Source organism: Narcine bancroftii, chromosome 1 (genome assembly GCF_036971445.1).
Source record: "Narcine bancroftii isolate sNarBan1 chromosome 1, sNarBan1.hap1, whole genome shotgun sequence".
Taxonomy (NCBI): Eukaryota; Metazoa; Chordata; class Chondrichthyes; order Torpediniformes; family Narcinidae; genus Narcine; species Narcine bancroftii.
The window spans coordinates 293,094,886-293,114,946 of NC_091469.1; the positions used below are offsets into that span (position 1 = coordinate 293,094,886).

General features: G+C 41.1%; 2 long non-coding RNA genes across 2 annotated transcripts in view; one reads left to right on the forward strand and one right to left on the reverse strand.

Annotated features, from left to right (window-relative positions):
• Positions 1-2,045: 2,045 nt before the first annotated feature.
• LOC138751788 (uncharacterized) overlaps positions 2,046-20,061 on the forward strand; it is a 44,215-nt gene continuing 26,199 nt past the window's right edge. Inside the window, exon 1 of the long non-coding RNA XR_011350184.1 lies at positions 2,046-2,108. This is a non-coding gene — a long non-coding RNA (uncharacterized lncRNA). The remainder of the gene's footprint in view (positions 2,109-20,061) is intronic.
• LOC138751784 (uncharacterized) lies at positions 11,559-12,660 on the reverse strand. The gene is made up of 3 exons (XR_011350182.1): positions 12,534-12,660; positions 12,291-12,427; positions 11,559-11,692 (listed from the first exon to the last, which is right to left on the reverse strand). It is a non-coding gene; the product is annotated as an uncharacterized lncRNA (long non-coding RNA).

The following is a 20,061-nucleotide window of genomic DNA, read 5'->3' on the forward strand; positions in this document are numbered from 1 at the left end:
CGATACTGCATCTGCTTAAGAGTGATGTGACAATAGGGGAATTGCCATGGGTCCAGATCTTTGCTTAGATATGTGTTAATTCTGGCCATGACCAGCCTCTCAAAGCATAGTCGTTGAGGCACCTCACACAATTCTTCTAGGGGAATGTCTGATTGCAGCAATGTGAGATTGAAAATGTCCATGAACACTCCAGCTAGTTGATTGGCGCAGATTTTCAGTGCCCTGCCAGGTATTGAAACATTTTAAACGATTCAACTTTATATTCAAGAAAATACCAATGTACATCAGCACGTAGAGGAGGTGCTAAATGAGTGGAGCTTGGTATAAGTTCGGAAAAGAACAGAGCTTTGAATTTAAAAATTAAGTATTGCCTGTTCTGTTGCTCTCAAAGTGTTAAAGGCAAGATGTAAATGAGGGATTTGCACACCAGCCGAAGGTTTTGCTGTGTGATCGTTTAGTGTTATTAACAGCAGGGTAAACTTGGCACTCGAAAGCTTGATCCATGCCATAGTTTATGCCATATACAGTATGTCATATCAGCTCCAACAATGTGTCGAATGCAAGGCATTTATCACCCTTGCTTCTGGTCCGCACCTTTTAATTCCCACACCCTAATGCTCATGGCTTCATGTACGATTATTTGATGAAGTCTTTGGACTAAGATGGTGCAATTGCAATGACAGAAAAATCAGTCTGCGTGCTTCCATTATTTCCACATGAAATTGACAATGACTGGAATTTCCAGACATCCATTATTATTCACATTGAAGTCGTGTTCCCCACAGCTACTGTGATTTACAGCAATTGCCAGCAAAATCAGGTGAATTAGAGAATTTATAAAAATGTCAAGTATTTTTAAACAATTTTTATTCCACACTTTTTCGCACAAGGTTTAAGTCTATTTTAAATGGTGTGTTAAAACATTAATGATGGTTCAGCAAATGACCTAATGAAAATACGTAGATTCTGTTGCTCTCAGATATTTTAAGCTACAATATTAGGCAATTTCAATGAATGTTACATTATAATTTTCCTCAGGTGTACTTTGGATACTTTACTTCCTACCATAGCTTTACGTGTGTATTTGAATTCTCAATTCTTGCTTGTCAGATTATTCTGAAAATATTGATAAGCTGGAAGGGGTGCCAAGAAGATTCACCAAGATGCTGGAACTTGGCAGTGGAGGGTTTGAGTTACAGGGAAAGGTTAGATAGGCCGGGTCTTTATTCTCCAGAACAGAGGAGGCCGACGGATGACCTTGCAGCAGTTTTATAAAATCAGGATGAGCTTGGTCATGGTCTTTTTCAAAGAGTGGAGGATTCAAGAACTAGAGGCTATAGGTTTAAGAAGGACTGGAAAAGTGATGTTTTCACTTAGAGGGCAGTCTGCATCTGGAATAAGCTGCCAAAGGAACTCTTAGCAGGTATAAAGACATTTGGGCAGATATATGGATAGGAAAGGCTTCGAAGAATATAGACAAGATGTAGGCAAATGGGACAAGCCCAGAATGTGAACCTGGTTGGCATGGGCGAGATGGGCCTGCTCCATGCTTAAAAATTATTTTGCTATTTTAGCCAGTCTGGCAGAATTCATCAATTGCTGGATTTTGCTGAGTTTTGTTGGCATTTCAGGCAAGTTTTGTCAAGTGATCCCTGAACCAATTGACCTTGCTCTGCTTCTAATCTCTCATCTGCCCTCTACTGCTGCCCTCCACTTCAGAGTCCAATGGCAGAGCTGACGTTAGATGAGATTCTTCAGCCTTTAATCAAAGGTTTGGATCTCGGGTCGCTGATGAATCAAACAGTTGCAGAGGCAGCGGGAGCACTGGAGGCAAATCTACGGACCCTCAGTGACTCTGAAGGGGCTATCTTTTGCTCAATTTTCTCTGTTGCTGTAAGGGGCACCAGGCGACATTAATGGCAGCTCTTTGTCTGCCGTACGGCAGACAGAAGGCAATTTCATGTAATATTACATGTTCTGTACTATTACACAACAATAGAGGAATCTAGAATCTTAACTAAGGAAATTGCTCTCAGCTCTGCAACAGGATCTTCAAGCATATTTGTTTGAATGAGAACTGAACAGCTGTGAAGAAAGATAAGATTAATGTGAGCTACAATTTGGTTAATTGTAAATATATTTATTTTAATGCCTTTTAAGTGACTTTACTTCTCAATGAATAATTTTGAATGTGGTAAGTTACATCTTTAATTTATAAGCATTTAAAATATTTTTCAATGGCTGAAGCTTTCAATTCATAGCCCTTGCTGCTTTGACAGGCGGCAAAGATAGGGACAACACAGGTGCATGTGCAAGGTTATTGTGGCCATGGCTTTTCCTGGCCAACTCAAAGCTTCTTTCAGGATTATTGTCATGTAATAAAACAGAAGTGTGATTGATAGACAAATTTCCATAGTCCACAGTCAAACAGTAAAAGATTAGCTTTCAGCAGAAATTGCCCAGCACCCCTGACAATTAGAGAAAGAGAAGCAAAAGAGTGCCCGTGGATTCGCCTCCTGCAACCTCCGCAGCCTCTCAGCCTTCAGGCCAAACCATCGGCAGGCAGCCTGAGCTCCAGAAGAGCATCTCTGACACGAACAGGAAGCCTTCAGCACCCTAAGCACCTTTTCACGTCCTGGTTCTGATACCTCGTACATCTTCAGCCAGTCTCGAGCCAGCCACCAGTCTGGTGCGAGTCCTTTAATCACAGTCGCCAGCAGCCTGCAGCCTGATTTCATCACTGAGTTTTATAGAGTTTAATTTCAAGTTCCATGGTGTTGCAGCATTGGCAGAAAACTGTACAAGGACACTCAGTCCAAATGGCAATCTTTTGTACCATAAAAACTAGTAAAACTTTTATTCATATTGTGAGAGCTCCCATCATCTTTGTGAAAAGATTTTTAAAAATGTTCATGTTCAAGTTCAGATTTATTATCAGAGTACATATATCACATCACATCCAAGCCTGAGATTCTGTTTCCTGTGGGTGCGGCAGAATTACCACATTGATTGTGCAAAAAACTATACTCAATAAGATACGTACACATGCAAACAAATAAAGAAATGTAAACAAATTGACTGTGCAATATTGTGATAGTACAGATTCTATCACCAATGTGTATATGTACAGATGGTAGTGTAGGATGACTGTGATTGGCTGAGAGCGTAGCCACGCCTACTGGCAGAATTGCTCCTAGCCAGACCAGGTCATTCAGGACTGGTCGACCTACTTGTGATATGCTCCATTCTTTTAGTTAATAAAACCCTTGGTTTGGATCAACAAGTCTTTGGTCCTTTTGACGCGCACTACAATTTTATTAACTAAAAAGTTTTGAAAAGACTGGAGCATATCACAAGTAGGTCGACCAGTCCAGAATGACCTGGTCTGGCTAGGAGCAATTCTTTAAGACCTGCCAGTAGGTGTGGCTATGCTCTCAGCCAATCACAGTCATCTTAAACTACAATCTGTACATATACACATTGGAGATAGATCCTGTACTATCACAAATACAAAGAGAAAAAAAATCAATAAAGTGCAAAGTAAGAGTCCTTAAATGAGTCCCTGATTGAGTTTGTTGTTGAGGAGTCTGATGGTGGAGGGGGAGGAAGAGAGAAAGAGAGTTGCTTCAGTGTCACTGAATCTCCATGGATTCGCCTCCAGCGCTCCCGCAGCCTCTGCAGCCCGAGCTCCCGATCCAAATCTCTCACTAAATGCTGAGCAAACTCATCAAAAGACCTGCCCTGCCATTGGAATCAGAAGTGGAGAAGTGGAGAACAGTCGCAAAGGACAGGTGTGAGATTAGAAGGAGAATGGGGTCAATTGGTTCAGGGATCACCTCTTGAAATTTGTCTGAAATACCCTTCAAAACTCAGCAAAATCTGGAAATTAATGAATCCTATCAGACCAGCTAAAATAGCAAAATATTTTGTGAGCACCATGAAGTCACAGAGAATGAACTGGCCCAACTCATCCATGCCAATCATTCACATTCTGGCCTGATCCCATTTGCCTGCATTCTGTCCGTATCTTTTGGAGCCTTTCGTATCCATTGATTAGCGTAGTATGCTATCGATTAGTATCGTAAGATAAAGAAGGCATATGGTCTACTCCTGCTCTGGTTTCTGATGTCCTGCCACTCTTAAAGCTCTTACTATTTCTGATTCCACTTCTTGAATCATAAAACTGAGCAAGAGGAACATGTCAGACTTGGAGTCTGCAGACGAGGCAGCTGGACCATTTAAGGGAAAATTCTGCTGGCAATAAACATGGCTTCAATACTTTTACTATCACTTCATAGATTACAAAGTGCGCTTATTTCTGCAGCAAGCACTTATCAGCAGTCCTAAAGGAACTCGTCTGCCCACTGTTCGAAGGTTGATTTCTGTATTTGAAGTTTTCTTGCAATAATCTTTTACTTTAGACATCCATTAAGCTAGCCATGATATCCTCATAAAGGTTGTTTAAAGGAAGACAAAACTACTTTTTCAGATCATCAATTTGCCCTGGATAAACAGAGGCCCTTCAAACCAATGCACAAATTGTCTTGGAGAAACCCAGGAGGTTACACAGTATCCGTAGGAAGTAAAGGGTAATCAACGTTTCGTTGGTTACTCTTTACTTCCTATGGATACCACAGGACCTGTTGAGTTTCTCCAGCACAATTTGGTACTGCAGACTTTCTTGTCTAAGGCCCTTCAGCTCATCCAGTTCATGCCAACCAACAGAAACCCAGCTGAATGCTTCTTAGGATGGCCTGGAAGGACCTGCAAAAATATTTTCAATGTTCTCTTTGGGAAGCTTATACCACTTGAGATGGACTCAACTCAAGGGAGGTTAGGAGATAAGGAATTGAGGAGGAAAATCAAGCATCCCGCCCCCTCCCCCTAAAGAATCCCACTTCAGATGGTACGTATAGGTGACAGATCAGTGCAAGAGGCTGTGTGAGAAGCAAGACAACAGTCTGGCCACCTTGTGATACCCAATGAGCGGAATGTATCAGCCACAGACAAACTTTTTCGGAGCAAGTCTCCAAAGTAAACCGTTGGAAAAAAAAACAACTTAAATTTCTGTTTATAGGAATATACCACATTTACCTATGTCCAAAACACTTAATCCTGAAAACTTTCAAGGCTTGTGGCTGAGTTACTTTTGACTGCGTCCAAGAATATTGCTGTAGTTTAACCGGATAAATAACATGTGGCCTTCAGTGCAGAGTATCAGCAAGCTTCCGACAGCCTTTTCTGCTGGTTACTCTTTATTCATCTACACACTGTTCTGCGGTTACCTGGGATCTGATGAATAAAAGTTCTTACTTCGGATCTCTCAGGTTGACCATATTTTCACCCATTCCATGAATTACCATGAACTTCCACGTCGGCGGCACGGTTGACGTACCAGTTAGTCCAGCAGCTTTACAGCGCTCGTGATCGGGACCAGGGTTTGAATCCTGCACTGTCTGTAAGGAGTTTGTACGTTCTCCCCGTGTTTACGTGAGTTTTCCCCAGAGGCTCTGGTTTCCACCTTCCATTCTGGGCTGTGGGCGAATTGGGTGTTAATTGGGCATCACTGGCTCCTGGACTTAAATGACCTGTTACTGTGCTTTACAACTGCCTTCTGAAAGTTATCCAAGACTTTTACTGTGTATACATTTGTTCCTTCTCTCGCTCAAGATCTGACTTAGACCTTAATTGGGCCAGTTAAAGGAGCCAATGATGGTTTATTAATAAAATCCTGCGACCATGGGGTTTGGGCCTAAGGTGGCGGCTCCTATAATTGGCAGCAGCCACAAGGGGGTTGCAGATTCTGGGAAGCTGAGGACTGGCCCAGGGCACCAAAAGATAGGGAGACCACCCCACCCCTCCTGTTTGAGAAGGGGAAGCAGAGGAGATGACTCACATGACGGTGACCAAGGAGACGGATCAGTGAAAGGCTTTGCGGCTGAAGAACGCACAGGTGGCGGGATGTTGGCAACTCAAGGTGAGGAACCCACGCTGGCTACGGTCTGCTGGCAACTGTGGTCAAAGGACTCACACCAGGATGCGGACTGCTTGAGACTGGCAGATATCGGAACTGGAATGCGAGAGGATGCCAAGGTCGTGAAGAACTCCCAAGGGGCTTCAGGTGCTGAAGGATTTCAGCGCATTGGAGGTTCGGGTCTGGAGCTCAGGCTGCCGGTGCTTTGGGCTGGCATCTATGTGGCTGCGGAGGCTGTGGAAGCACTGGAGGTGCATCGATGGACACTTGATGACTGGGGGGGGGGGGAGGGGAGGAGAGGGGGGCTCTCTTTTGCTTCTCTTTTTCTCTGACTGCAAGAGATGCCCGGCAATTCCTGCTGATGGCAAATCTGTCTGGCTTACAGCAGACTAAAGCAAATTTAGTGTAAAACTACACCTGTTTTATTACATGACAATACAGGAATCTTGAATCTGGAATCTTGAGCTTTGATGAAATCAAGCATTTAGTGTTGATGAAACCTGCTTTGACAACCAATGCAAATTTAGAGCTTCCTTTTTCTACCAGAATGATATGAACCATATTAATTTGTGCCAATGAGAGATCTTTAAACTCGCTATAAATTGGTTCACTTAACTTGTAGGATCTGGAGAAACAAAAGTGAAAGGAGGCCACATGGCCCAAAAAGCATGTTCTACTGTTCAATAAGATCATGGTTGATCCTGTGGCTCAAGACCACATCCTTTACTACTGAAAGTTACCAATGATAAAAGCTTCTGCATTACGGATGGCTTCAGGTTCAGAAGTACAATTCAAGAGTGTCACTTAGTTTATAACTCTTGAGATATTTTGACAATGCAACTGGGCAGCACAGTTAGTGTAGTATCTCTGTCTCTCTCTCTCCTCCAACTTTCCTCCAGCTCTCTACCCCTTCCCGCTCCATTCAGAGAGTTATCCCCTACCACCATCACCTCAGCTTTTTTCTCTTCTGCCCTCCCACCCATATCCACCCATGACCACTTGCCGGTCGGCTTGAGCTCCTCCCCCTCACCATTTTATTCAGGCTTAGACCTTTTGAAGGGCTAAGGCCTGAAATGTTGGTTATGTTATCTTCATCTTTGCTGTATAAATCTGAGTGACGTGCTGAGTTTCTCCAACATTTTCATATCAATTAGCTGATGAAGGCGAGGGGAAGAAAATTTAGGGGAGTTGCCAGAGGAAAGTGGTGGGTGCCTGGAATCCAGTGGTGGAGGTTGGTTCAATGAGGATATTTAAGAGACTCTTCGATAGGGACATGGTTTTTAAAAAAATATCTTATTTAAGAATTTTAAAACCACATCCATGTATACCTATTCAATAAAACTAAAGAAAATATTAAGTACATATGTAGTATTCATGTTCATATATATTATAAAGAAAAGAAAAAAGTCAGGAGAATGTCAAAAAGAAATACAAGTCTCAATACAAATAATAATGGAACTGGGGGTTACCAACGGGATGGGCTTTCAGAGAGTCCTACAAATTTTCAAACCAACGTGTTGTAAATATGGGCTCCATGTTTTTTTTTAATTGATACTTATTACGTAAATTATGTTATTTTCTCAAGTGGAACACAAGAACACAATTCGGCATGCCATCTCTCCATCCCTAAGTCTGTATTTGATTTCCTAGTAATGGCTATGCACTTCCTAGAAACAGCTAAAGCTAACAGTAAAAATTCAATTGGAGACGTAGTTAGCCTTAATTTAGGTCTAACCACTTTAATAGGGACATGATTGTAAGAAAAATAGAGGGCTTTTAGTGTGAGGTCATCTTGGGCTGAAGGCCTGAATTGTGCTGCAATGTTTTATGTTCCATCTTCTGCAAACAGGCCACTGCTAATGTAGAATCACACAGCATGGAAACAGGCCCCTCAGCCCATCCACAAGCACCCAGCAACTCACAAGGAAATGTCTGCTGCTGGGTTTGTAGTTCTAGGATTGGGCTCCTCAATCAGCTGTTAAATCTGAGGGATGGTGGCGGTGACTGTGGTGTGCAGAGACACGAGTTCTTTCAGTGTTCCTTTAAATCACCCAGCCCACAACTACCTCGCATTCAACTGCATCTAAGTGTGTGTAACTCACTTGTTCTTTCTACTTCAGGGTTAGCACATAAAATGCACACAGATATCTCCCATCTCCCTTGCCCAGCTATGTTTCATCATGGTTGGTTTACATGGAATAAAACACTTACAGCAGATTTTGCAACATATTGTAAACACTTTGACGCACTGCAGAGGGCAGAGATAGACTCGTTCATGCCTTCATGCATTTAAGAAGTCTTCTTACATCCATACTTTGTGACACTCGATGTAAGGATGAGAAAGTACAGCCATATAAAAGGCTTTTACTGTAACATGAAGATAGAGTTGATGTAACCTGTACATATAAACATTAGGATGAATAAACTACTGTCAGGCTGAAAGGATAGCTGAACCTGAGCCATCAAAGTTTTTATTGATAATTCAACTATACTCAGTGAAAGTTTTTTTTAGTTGTCAAGTATAGTAATGGCTTATTTGATGCAAATAACAAAGATCTAAAAAGATGAGGCAGTGCCTTCAACTTCCCTCCCTAAATCCATGTTGCTTTATCCCCTTTTAAATGGGTAGCAAGGTTGTACCATGGTTGAACATTGCTGCCTCACATCTCCAGCAACCTGAGTTCAAGCTGAGCCTTGGAAGCTGTCGACTGTGAGTTGGCGCATTCACACTGTGACCACGCGGGCTTCTCACAGGCCCGCCACTTTCCTCACATGTCACAAGGACAAACTAATAAGGTCATTGGTTGCTGTAAATAAAGATGCTCCTTAAAGACTACCCTTTAATCCAGCCTGTCCCGAGGTTTCCTGGGAACTACTTTGGGACATCTTGCTCTGACAATACCGCTTTATGAATTGGAACCATTGTTGCACTTGGTGAATGTCTGTCTGACACCAACAACCACCACAGGACAAGAAGGATGATCAAATATTGATTGCAGCTGTTTGTGACAAACCATCTGAGTCTTGATCTGAGATTTCTTGACAAGAGTGGAAGCCAAGTCTTTGAATATTAGAAATAGATAGATACATACGTACTTGATAAACAAGGGACAGAAAGACAATCAATGTGTAGACGAGAAGGCAGCTTGAAGTTACAACCAGACCGGTTAATAAGCGCATGAGTGGATCAATGGCCTACTCTAGCTTCTTCTAAAAATATTTGTAATAATTTTGTTTTTAAAGCAGAAAAAACATAAAGTACAAAAAGTGTAAATAACAGATTCAATCAGTAAAAAAGATACAATCATAAGACATACCCATAATTTATAAACATATTAATAATGTTATCCTGATTAAAGAGAAATCCAATCCCTATCCCTACTTTATACACATTGTCAGCACACATAATGCTTAAAATGAAAAGAGAGAAAAAAATAAAGTTCAAGTATTATATTATATTAAAGACAAAAAAAATGACTCATTAATAGTCCCCACAGCATTTGAAATCTTAAACCTGGTTATTATTTGAATAGCGAATCTTTTCTAAGTTTAAAAGTGACATGGTGTCTCTCAGCCACTGAGCATGAATGGGCGGGGCAGCATCTTTCCATCTAAGTTATATTGCTCGCCTCGCCAAAAGAGAAGCAAGGGATAGAGTTTGACATTTAATTGAAGTCAAAAGAACATCATCCTTTCCCGTTGTTTAGAAAAGAGCAACCAAAGGATTCAGTTCTAAATTTGTGTTAAGAATTAAAGATAAGGTATTGAAGACATCTCTTCAGTATTTTTCCAGACTAGGGAAAGTCCAGAACATATGAATTAGAGACATTTCTGCTCTCTTACATCTATCACAGCAAGAATTTGTAATCTGGATAAAAATGAGATAATTTATCTTTGGATATGTGCACCCTATGTACAACTTTAAATTGTAGTAAAAAAATGACGAGCACAAAGTTATTGACCAACTTAAAAATTAAATCCCAAACTTCATCTGATATTGAAAGGTTTAAATCTCATTCCCAACCATTTTTTAATTTTAATTTAAGAGACTGTCTTAAACATAGTAACTTATCATAAATAATAGATACTCCTGCCTCAAAATTGGACTTGTATATCTAAACCACTTATTGTTTTTGATGGTACTGACTAGTTGCATTATTGACTGTCTACTTAGCATCAGTTTGTACAACTGCAAAACATTAGATGAAATTAGGATATTTGACAGAAAATGAGATATAAAAGCAAAATTTGGCCATAGAGTTACTGAAGCCTACATCTAATTCAGTGGTTCTCAACCTTTTTCTTTCCACTTCACATACCACTTTTAGTATTCCCTATGCAATCGGCCCTCTATGATTGGTAAGGGATTGCTTAAGGTGGTGTGTGAGTGGAAAGGGAAGGCTGAGAACCACTGCTCTAGACCAAATTGTAACTGAAATATTTTGCTTGGGAAGAATTGTCATTGGCCCATTAACTTTGGAGTTATGAAACCATGCACATAACAAGTCAACGAGATACAATTAAAACAGTGGCTTTCAAACTTTTTCTTTCTACCCACAACCCACCTTAAGCAATCCCTTTCTAATCACAGAGCACCTATGGCATAGAGAATACTTAAAGTGGGATGTGAGTGGAAAGAAAAAGGTTGAGAACCACTGCTCTAATTAAAAAAGATCATGCAGAACCTTTCCAATATCTCTTGATTCCTTTATTACACTGTGTCCATGGCTCTCTACTTGATTACCTTTTAAAACCTCTGAATTCTGTGTGACCTGCTGTGTTTCTCCAGCATGTTTGTGTATTGCACTCGACCCCAGCATCTGCAGACTTTCTTGTGTAACTCACGTTTATTAACATTTGACGCTACATATACAACTTGGGAAAGCAGTGATTCTCCAGACCGCGATGCACATCTACACACACACACACACACAATACATCTCTCACAAATTCAGCACATGATTACACATACAAAAAAAAACATAAAATTAATACATATAAATAATCACTCATTTTCATTTACAAGAGATCTCGCAGCCTGCTGGAAGAAGCAATTTCCCAGCCTGGCAGTCCTGATTTTAATGCTTATGTACCTCTTTCATGATAGTGGTGAGTCAAAGATGCTATACGATGGATGCTAGGGATCTTCAATAATTCTTTGAGCCCTATTTAAGCATCAAGAGAGGAAAGGATGAGCCCAGTCCTTTCATGACCCATTGAGCAATGGATCTTTCCAAGGGTTAGCCCCTTCCGCAAAACTCTATCCTCCAGCAACCATTGAAAAGGCACCATTTCCAAGGAGGGGGGGGGGGAGGGAGGAGAGGGGTAATGACTAGATTTGTGCTGATGGAAGTGGTCAAGCCTTTGGTCGAAAGGAACTTTTTTTTTTGGTTTCTTTGCATCAAGCAGCAGTTAACTCATTCTTGTGGCCTGAAGGGAGGGCAGAGAAATCCCATCACTTTATCAGTGAGGCACTATTTACATGAGAATGCAATTTGAATCATGTGGCAAGTATAGTTTCTGTGTAGTATAACAATTGAATCTTTTATTATTGTTGGACTTAATCCATAAAGCACTACCGTAGTTTTCAAAAAGGATTTGTAGTAAGTTCACCAGGACAAATCGTGCAGTGATGCTAAACAGATGTGCTGAATATTTTAAAGACTTGCACCAACCTTATAATTTTTCTTCACAATTTGCAAATGTATAGAGTAAACGCTGGGGAAAGAGGAATTGAGTAATGAGCAATAACTAATAAGAATTTATTGTCACATGCAGATGCACCAAAATTCTTCCTTGCCAAACTGGTACATAAGATACATCAACTACAATAAGATACAATAAATTACCACAATATGCCACCTGCTTCAAAAGGGCATCTATCATTCTTCTGCCCAAGAAGTGTAGAGTGAGTTGCCTCAATGCCTATTGCCCAGTAGCACTCATATTTGCTGTGATGGAATGCTTTGAGAAGTTGGTCATGGCCAGAATTAACTCATACCTAAATAAAGATCTGGACCCACAGCACTTTGCCTGCAGCCACAATCATTTCACAGCAGATGAAACCTTACTGGCTTTCCACTCAGCTCTGATCACCTGGGGGGGCGTGGCATGATGGCGTAGGAAAGAGACGTGGGTGGTCATCTCTCCCGACAGATTTGTATTAAAAAACTGCTTTTAAATGTCCTTTTAAATATATGAATTTCAATAGTGTATTTTTGGAATAATTGAACATAAGCATGAAAAAAACAAGAGCCCAAACGATGAAAAAACCTATCTTGAAGCAATCGGTGAGCTTGGAAGAAGTTCGGCCTACCTCGGAGCTGGAACCAGGTAACTCGAGCGGTGTTTCTCCTTGCTCCCAATGACGACAGCCGGCGACTCCAAGAGTGACGCCGGCGCCTGGGCTGCGGAGCCCTGGTCAAGATGGCACTGATGGAAAGCGACATTCCTCTGTGGAAGCAGAAGAGTCTTCACTCATGCACACAGAAGTACATATGCACACTATTCCAAATATTTTTCTCCCCGAGGGGTGGGGGAAGGGGGGGCTGGTGCTCACCTGTCCAGTGAGTTGGGATCGGCAGAGGATAAGCCCAAAACCTGATGGAGGGGGGGAGTAAAAGAGTAACTGTAGTGGAGGAAGGAGATATGGAAGCAGCAGGAGTAGTGGAGGAATTTCAAGCTCTGATCACCTGGAAAAAAGCAAAACATATATCAGGCTACTCTTCATCGATACAGCTCAGCTTTCAATACCATCATACCCTCAGTGCTAGTCAACAAGCTCCAAAACTAGGTATTCTGCATCCCCATCTGTAACTGGATCCTTGACTTCCTCATCGGAAGACCACAGTCAGTACGAATCGGAAACAATGTTTCCTCTTCACTGACAAACAACACAGGCGCACCTCAAGGATACATGCTTAGCCCTCTGCTCTACTCAGTCTACACCCACAACTGTATGGCAAGGCACAATTTAAATTCCGTCTACAAATTTGCCGATAACGTTGTCGTCAACAGAATCACAGACAGTAATGAGGAAGCATACAGGGTGAGATACATCAGCTAGTTGAGTGGTGTCTAAACAACAACTTTAGCATTACCAGGGAGCTGATTGTGGAATTCAGGAGAGGGACGTCAGGAGATCAGGAACCAGTCCTCATTCATTGAGAGGTCAGCAGTGGAAAGGCTTAAGAACTGAATGTCCATCCTGGGACCTCCATGTCGATGCAATCATGAAGAAGGCTTGCCAGTGGCTATATTTCGAGCGGAGTTTGAGGAGATTTGGTATGTCACCAAAGACACTTGCAAATTTCTACACATGTACCATGGAGAGCATTCTGACTGGTTGCATCACCCTCTGGTATGGAGGTGCCAATGCACAGGATAGGAAAAAACTATGAGGAGTTGTGAACTTGGCCAGTTCCATCATTGGGAATCAGTCTTCTATCCATCGACGACATCTACAAGAGGCAGTGTCTTAAGAAAGCATCCTTTATCCTCAATGATCCTCACCACCCAGGCCATGCCCTCTCCACACTGCTACCATCGGGAAGGAGGTACAGGAGCCTGAAGACGAGCACCCAGGACAGCTTCTTCCCCTTCACCATCAGATTCCTGAATAGACAACGAACCACAGACACTAACTCACTTCCTCTTCATTTTGCACTCATTTATTTATTTTTAAATATAATTTAGAGCAATCTTTGCACCATAAAGCTGCCGCAAATCACTGAATTTTGTGACATTAATAACATTAAATTTTGATTCTGATTCATCAATATATCGGGTCAAGACCCAGCATCACATGGGAGAGTGGAGAGGGAAGAGAGCCAGTAAAAAGAGGAGAGGGGTTCAAACATAGAACATTACAGCACAGTACAGGACCTTCTGTCTTTGATGTTGTGCTGACCTATATATTCCTTCCAAAACTAAACCCTTCCTTCCTCATAACCCTCTATTTTTCTTTCATCCACATGCTTGTCTAAGAGTCTCTTAAATATCCCCAGTGTTTCAACCTCCACGACCTCCCCTGGTTGGGTGAAAGGAGGACACAGGAGGGGTAAAGCAAAGTGGAAAAGAATGCAGATGGAGCCAGGTGGGGGAACTGGAGTGTGAAAATGGACCTGTCTCCTTCACCCTCAACCTGCATCCATCTGGTCTTTTTTCTTCTTTCAGTTTGCTTCAACCCTTCACCCACCTGCCTCTGTTTCCCAAGTCCACATTCCCTCCCCCCCACCTGGTTTCATCTCAAGTTAGTTCATTCTCCTCTGCTTGTACATATACAACCCGATGAAATAGCAGTTCTCCAGACCACGGTGCACACACAATACATGGCACATAATAGTTACATATATACATCAAGATATAATTTTAAGTAAATATATATAAATATTTTGGAATGATTTATGGTTACAGGACACTATTCATAAATCTCACAGCCTGCAGGAAGAAGCTATTTCCCAGCCCAGGCAGACCTAATTTTGGTGCTTCTTGATGGTAGTGGGTCAAAGATATGGTGTGCTGGATGGTAGGGATCCTCAATCAATCTTTGAGCCCTATTTGACCAACACTCCCAGTACATGTCGTCGATAGAGGAAAGGGAGACCCCAGTGATCTTCTCAGCTGTCTTATTTGTGCTTTGCATTAACTTCTAGTGTGATGCTTTGCAGCTACCACACTGCATAATGATGCAGCCAGACAGGACCCCCTCAACTGTGCTCCTGTCAAATGTTGCCAAAGTGGGAGCTGGTAGCTTTGCCCTACTCAACTTCCTTTGGAAGTGTAGGCACTGCTGCACCTTACGGATGAATGAATGAGGAGATGCTGTGAATCCAGAATAGGTCGTCATCCTTCATCTGTCTATCTGCCTTCAGCCCTCTATTTATGGGTCCATTTTAAAACATTGAAATTATTTTACAAAATGGAACCTGTGTTAATTATTTTAATGCTATTAAAAGACATCATAAGGTTTTGAATCAAGGTCTGAAACAATCTCTGAATGTATTTTCAGTTGTTAATCTTATCAAAATTATCTTGTGTTTAATGAAATCTCTTGTCTATCATTTTTCATGTCAGTCGTTTTATATTCTCCCATGACTAGGACATGCTCTATATATAAAACTGGCAAAAACAATGTAAGAATGCATTGAATAGTTTGACTAAGGTCACATGTATTGCTGGTATGATGCAAAGAGAGATTTGTTACTGGTTACCATAAACTTGTAGAACCCTGCTGCTGAAGTGTAAATAATATATTTGATTTAAGTCTCAGAAAAATGTAGCAATAACAACTTATTGTTCCAACATGCGTTACTTGTTTAAACTGTGCAGGTTGGAGTATTTTCTGCACACTTTAAACTCTCTTCATCCTTTATTTCTTCCACTGAAATTTTTCCTTGTGCAGTAATATGTATATATCGTTGTTGACGACAGCAGCAGGCGCTATTTTGAGCATTGGAACCTTTATTTTCCATGTCTTTTTTTAAATCGTTTCTTGCCGGCCTATACTATACAAACCCTTGAGGCTACTCTGCAATTTCAATGGGATCGTGGGTGATGCTCTGCTCAGTTCTATTTTCTGCCTTTGCTCCATATCCCTTGGTACTCTTAACAAACAAAAGTCTTTCCATCTCAGCCTCAGAGGCACCAGTTACTCTTGCATCCATGTCCGACTGGGAGGGGCCCCTATTTTTATGAGAAGGTACTTCCTGATGATATGCCCAAATTGTGGTGATGAATCATTGTTCTTCATTGCTCCCTAAATGTGTTCATTCCTTTATTGGATAATTTTAACCTCAGTCAGTCCATCAGTATTCTCGCCAGATTGTTCCACATTTCATATTCCATCTGCCTCCAGATTAAAATGAGTCTTTTGAATTCTGAATGACTAAATTAAATTTATATTGATCACTTCATCAATGGAAGAACCCTGATTTCAACCAATCAGAGCTATTCCCTATGTCTGCTCCATCTTCTCCCCATCCTTTTTGCAATTTAAAACTATTCTTTTCTATTTATGATGAAATGTCTTCAACCTGAAATATAAATTTGTTTTCTTTCTTCACAGATCTCTCTGTTCTACCACACTTGGCAGTGCCCTATCTCTACCGCGCATGTCCTTTCTTGGTTTGTCCTTCCAAAATGCAACCCCTCACACTTGTCTGCATTAAATTCCATCTGCCATTTTTCAGCCCCATTTTTCCAGCTGGCCCAGATCCCTCTGCAAGATTTGGAAACTTTCCTTGCTGTCCACAATGCCTCCGATCTTAGTGTCATCTGCAAACTTGCTGATTCAATTTATGTATTAATGCCCAGATCATTGATATAGATGACAAACAACAATAATCCCAGCACTGATCCCTGAGGCACACCACTAGTCACAGGCCTCCAGTCTGAGAAGCAATCATCCACCACTACTCTCTGGCTTCTCCTATCCAGCCATTGTCAAATCCAGTTCACTGTGAATACCTAGCGTCTGAACCTTCCTGACTAACTTCCCATGTGGGCATTGACAAAGGCCTTACTAAAGTCCATCATGGTAACTTCCTTGAAAAAGTATAAGATTGGTTAAACATGACCTACCACCCACAAAGCCATGTTGACTATCCATAATCAGTCCATGGCTATCCAAATAATTTTATATCTGATCCCTTAGAACACCTTCCAATAATTTACCTACTACTGATCTCAGCCTCACCATTCTCTAATTTCCAGGTTTACATGAGCAACCCTAAAGGTCCAAGGGGATATCTTGTCAGGACCTGGGGATTTATTTACTTTAAGACAGCAAGCACCTCCTCCTCTTTAATCTGTATAGGTTCCATGACCTCATTGTTGTTTTCCATGACTTTGTGCCTGTTTCCTGAGTGAATAATGATGAAACAAAACCATTTAAGATCTCCCACATCTCTTTTGGCTCCATACATAGCCAACCACTCTCATCTTTGAGGGGACCAATTGTATCCCTTGCTATCCTTTTGCTCTTAATATACCTGTTGAAACTCTTAAGATTTTCCTTCTCATTGTCTGCCAAAGCAACCTCATGTCTCCTTTTAGCCTTCCTGATTTCTTTCTTCAGTTTTTCTTGCATTTTTTTATACACCTCAAGTACCTCATTTGAACAATGTTGCCTATACCTGTTATACATCTCTCTCTTTTTCTGAACCATATCCCCAATATCCCAAGAAAACCAAAGTTCTCCATGCCTGCTAACTTTGCATTTAATTCTGACAGGAACATACAAATTCTATACTCTCAAAATTTCAAAATAAAATTCACCTTTGATGGTCTTCCACTTCCCCCACACATCCTTGCCTGAAAACAACTTATCCCAATCCACGCATTCTAGATCCTTTCTCATTTTCTCAAAACTGGCCTTTCTCCAATTCTCCATATATCTAGGTCCCTGGCACCAGGGACGTTTTATACTCAATTTTTTCTACAGAACTTTTTAACTGTGCCCCCTAACTATGGAATCCACTCTCACTACAGCTTGCCTCTTCTCCTCCCTTCCCTCCTTAGCCAGGTCACTGGTGCTGTAAAAACATTACATTGACCATGACACTAATCTTCTTGGCTGCTAGGTTTGCAATACCATCTTCTGAGATTAATAAAGGGAAGAATCACTACACATGCATTTATTTAAGTGAGTAGATTAAGTTAGTGACCTATCTCTGAGCTCAATATGATTCTGAAATTATACCTAACAGCAGCCTGGAGCATTTCCAAACTATGGTAAACTGAGGTGAAGTGAGAATCATTATAGGTACATTTTTAATAGTTGTGGAATTAAATCTGAGTTCATGGGGAGATAAGATTATATCCTTGAAACTTTAAGGCTCAATGCAATTTCTCTCACAATCTCCTCTTGCTCATAAGCCTATCTGAATCATCAGGGTATCAAAAGTTCTGGAGAGAAGGCGGGGGAGTGGAGCTGAGTGGGAGAATGGATCAGCTCACGGTGGAATGGTAGAGCAGACTCAATGGGCAAAATGGCCAACTTCTGCTCCTATGACTTTTGGAAAAAAAAATACTTCCAATGGAAAAATTTTGACGCAAAAGTTGATTGAAATCAAAACAGGAACAGTCCAAAATAAGAGAAGGGATCTTAATTCACCCACTATTCATTGAACCCATGTAAGGTGATGGAGTGATATTTTAATATCAAAATCTTGCAATCCTTTCTCTCTTCCTTAAATACACCTGTATAACTCATTTCAAATTCCACAGTCCAACCACCCCCTTGATTTAAAAACATTCTAGGGTAAAGATTATGTATGGTTCTCTAGTTTTTTTTAAATATGGTTCTCTAGTTTTTTTTTTAATCTAACCCCATAATGGGAAACATCTCCCTTACGTAAGGTAGCAAATTCTGCTCCATGGATTGTCACCAGCTAATTATGTGCCTTGGGAAATCTGAGAAGCAGGTCTGCAGAGAGGTCTTCACTCACCAAGTTCTGAGTCACCATTTATATGTACCAGGTGGAAGGTGTTGGCCACACGCTACCAATTGGTATTGCTAAGATGTAGATTACAGAGGCAGAGAACAAAGTTGCTGAGATTATAGATCATTGCGCCCTGCACTGAATTTTCAAGAGCTAGACCTACCATTGCAAAAACAGATGTGGCAGGTGGGAAGAGATGCTCTTGACAATTGGGTCAGCCTGGACCCAAGAACAACAGAGCTCCTTCCTACAGAGGAAGAGAAGAAATGATTGAGCAGGAAGGTGCTGAACCACCTCCACATCCAAGTCAGCCTATCAAGTCAACATGGTGGAATAGGGTTGTACTTTGCTACAATACCATGATGTTGGAAAGAGGCAGACCATACAACACCCTTTTCTCTGCCCACAAAGACAAAGGAGGAAAAACCCAACACCCAACCCCAACCAACCAATTTTCCCCTGCAACCGCTGCAACCGTGTCTGCCTGTCCCGCATCAGACTTGTCAGCCACAATCGAGCCTGCAGCTGACGTGGACATTTACCCCCTCCATAAATCTTCGTCCGTGAAGCCAAGCCAAAGAAAAGAAAGAGAAAAGTTGAGAAGAGGACAGCAATGCTTTGGGATCTTGCTGAGACCAATCTGCAAGTTTTGTTTGTGCTCCTTTATTACCTTGGTGAATAGAAATGAGGGAAATAAGTTAATAAAACATTGATTGTAGAGCTGTAATGTTCCATCATCCCAATGAACTCGAGCAGTAGCCTTGGATCACCATCACCAAAAAGTTCCCTTCCATCAAATATTATTAACCTGTCTTGGAAACATATCAGTGGTTGGATCAGGACGTCTGTTTGCACAATGGCAGTATTGCCAAGATTAGGGCTGTCATTGCCTTGAGGATGAATAATCAGTACTGAGTTTGCCATTGGTGTCTACATCCTGTAAATAAATAAAAGATCAACTACTTTGTGGTGACCTTGTATGATCCAGACAGATAGAAGAGCTCTAGGAGTAACAGGTTCAGCACAACTCAGCACAAGTAGACATGATGGAACTGCCTCCAAGGAGAATTTAAGAAAGGATCCTCTCTGAACTTAAAGTTCACCAAGTTTTTCTATTCTTTAAGAATAATGTTATCAACAGATGAATGATTACAATTTCTAAAGATACAATTGTTCGGTAGATCGTATCATAAAAGCGATTACAAGGGGAAGCAGTTCATCGAGTGTAAAGCACGCAGCATATTGCTAAATGTGAGATACAAATGCTGTTTATAGTAAGAGGTTAATAATGGCATACACAAAATTATCGCTTTATTAATTCCCACACAGGCTGTAGATATTGCTGACATTATTAGAAATTATCCACCTTAATTGTTCCTAAAATGAGGAGGAATTTCAAAGGTAATCACTTTAGCGGTCCTGCAGTCACATGCAAGGCACAGGTTGTAGAATCTCTTCCCTCGAATATACAAGGTGGGATTTAAGGAAGGGCTTAGGCAGAATCGTTGATTTGCCTTTTATTTCCAATGGATCCTGCGTGACCTGCACTTTTGCCTTCTTCACAAGATCTTCAAATTTTCTTGTTTAACGGGATTTAATAGCATCCTGGTTGTTTCAAAGTTACTATTAATGAAACTAGCTGCA